The 2,679-nt window shown below is 40.4% G+C and overlaps 1 pseudogene; it reads right to left on the bottom strand.

Annotated features, from left to right (window-relative positions):
• Nucleotides 1–849: 849 nt before the first annotated feature.
• LOC100960425 lies at nt 850–1,884 on the bottom strand (annotated as a pseudogene).
• Between the last annotated feature and the right edge of the window lie 795 nt (nt 1,885–2,679).

Here is a 2,679-nt window from a genome sequence, read left to right as displayed (position 1 = left end):
TGACCTTGCAAGAATGAAGTTTGGATCACCCCACCAAGTAAAGAACCACAACCAGCTGAGATGCTGAAGGTTAAAGGAATACAGAATGGGTATTAGAAAGTAGTTATAAATGCCAACTACCATTATGTGATCTGTTACCTAAACAACAACCATAACTGTCATGAGTATTTCCTTCTTAGTTTGTTATGGATACATTTGTCAGCAAAATGCCTGTGAGTGTGATCCAGGCTGTTGTGTATATCAACATCTTCCTTTTTACTACTGAGTAGTATACCACTGTATGGATGCACTAATGTTATCGTTCACCCATGGAAGGATAGGTGGGTTGTTTGCAGATTTTGGCAAATATAGAGTTGCTATAAACATTGAGGTGTAGATTTTCGTGTGAACACACATTTTTATTTCTTCCAGGAGTGGCATCACTTAGTCATATGGTGAATGGGTGTTTATAAGAAATTGCCCAATCATTTTCCACAGTGGCTGTAACATTTTGCATTCTCAAAATTTGTTCTTCATTCTCACTAGCACTGGCAATTTTTTTTTTGTCTTATAACATTATTTTATTTTCTTCTACATAGACATCTTCCCCAAGTAATGTTGCTAGAACAACTTGAGTGTGGGGTTTTTTGGTTCAAGGTAAACATATCAAAAAAAAACTAGCTTATCTCTGTTATACAGAGTTGTGATATAAAATTTTTTTATAGGCTGTATGTTTCAGAAATCAGGTAGCCACACTGTAATCCTCCTGAAGAAACTTTCTTATGAAGCCTATGTGATAGAAAGAAGAGATATAACTAAAATAATTAAAATATCTTCTGACCGAAATGCTTGAGACCATAAAAGGAATGTTTAGTTTCCTCCACAAAGAAACACCAAGATTTTTTCATAATCTCCCTTGGTTTCATCCATGATGGCTTGGCAAAGAGAGACGCCACACATCTTCTGATAGAATGCCTTGATATCATTCATGTCAACTTCAGAACGGGAAACCATAATCCTGATCAATTCCTTATGACAAGTTCCAACACCCTTCATGGCATGACGAAGCTTCTCGGCAAAGAAAGCTGGTTTGCTGGTAGCACACTTCACAATGGCTGTGAGGCACTTCTAATGTCATCTTTCATCTCCAGGTCCAGAGCCTTGTTCATGTCATGCTTACTGTACTTGGTATATTTCTGAAACACTCTGCGAAGATGGGGGTAGCTCCTGGTGGTAAGAATGGTAATGAACAAGTTGGCATCTGTCCCCTTTCTCTTTTCTCCTGCTTCATATAAGGCCCGGGCATCCGTATCAGCCAAGTCTTCATTCACACCCAAATCCTCGGTCACCCTTAGCAAGAGAAAGCAAAGCATTCCGGAAATCTCCAGATGTGTCTGAGGTTATATCTTTGGCCAGATCTCTTTTCAGTTTGTCTCTGTAGACTCTGTTAATTTCTCTGATTTCTTTGTTACTTCTTGATGTCAATATTTCAATCAGAGTGTCTTCATCAGTTCCAAGGCCCTTCATGGCAGCACGGAGTTCGTCAGCATCGAACTGTGCTGGGGTTTTTAGCAGTGCTAAAGCAACTTCCTCCAGGTGGCCCGTAAGGGCCTTCTTCAGCATGTCATCCAGGGGCTTTCCCTTCTCCTGGAGATATGCCGCTTTGATCTGTTGATGCTGAGCTTTGGTTCTCTTAGTTAGTATGTCAATGATGGTCCCTTCATCTACACCTTTAACCATCGGGGCTTGGTGGATGGCTGCAACATCTGCAGATGGATCGAAGGAAGGATAGGGGCTCACCGCCGACCCAGGACCACCTTTGGATGACTTCACAGTATTAAGGTATTGCTGCTCTTCATTTTCAATGAACCAGGCCTGCTTGAGGAATTCTGATACTATTGCCATTTTTAAAGAGGCGTCTGTGTTTCTATCCTCTTCCAGAGAACTCAACAGAGATTCTGCTCTGAGGGTTTCTCAATATTTTTTATTTTAATCATTTCAGATGTGTGTAATGTTATCTCACTTTGCTTTTAATTTACATTTCTTTACTGGCTAATGATGTAAAGCAATTTTTATGTGCTTATTTGCCATTATATGCCCACTTTGGTGAAGCACTTATCGAGCTACTTATTATTATTAAAGTCATTATTAAAGCTGAGTCATTTGGTTTTGAATTTTCAAGTTTTGAGAGTCCTTTGTGTAGTCTAGATACAAATTCTTCATTGGATGTATGAGCTATGAATATTTTCTTCCAGTTTTTAGCTTGACTTTTTTTTCGACACAGAGTCCCACTGTGTCTCCCTGGGTAGAGTGCCATGGCGTCACAGCTCACAGCAACCTCAAACTCCTGGACTTGAGTGATTCTCTTGCCTCAGCCTCCCAAGTAGCTGGGACTACAGGTGCCCACCACAACACCCGGCTGTTTTTTTTTGTTGAAGTTGTCATTTTTTTTGGCAGGCCCAGGCTGAGCTCGAACACACCAGCTCTGGGGCATGTGGCTGTCACCCCAGCCTCTGAGCTACCGGTGCCAAGCCTTTAGCCTGACTTTTCAACTTTCATTCCATGTTTCTCAGAGTAAAAGTTTTTAATTTTGAGGAACCCTAATTTAATTTTTTCCTTTATGAATTGTGCTTTTGGTGTTATGTTCAAGATCTCTTTGTCTGACCTCCCATTTGATTCTGCAATCCCATTACTAGACAT

The sequence above is a fragment of the Otolemur garnettii genome, unplaced genomic scaffold (genome assembly GCF_000181295.1).
Source record: "Otolemur garnettii isolate 467f Iridium unplaced genomic scaffold, OtoGar3 scaffold00190, whole genome shotgun sequence".
Classification (NCBI taxonomy): Eukaryota; Metazoa; Chordata; class Mammalia; order Primates; family Galagidae; genus Otolemur; species Otolemur garnettii.
The sequence above is the reverse complement of the archived record's forward strand: the minus strand, read 5'-3'. Positions and strand labels throughout refer to the sequence as shown.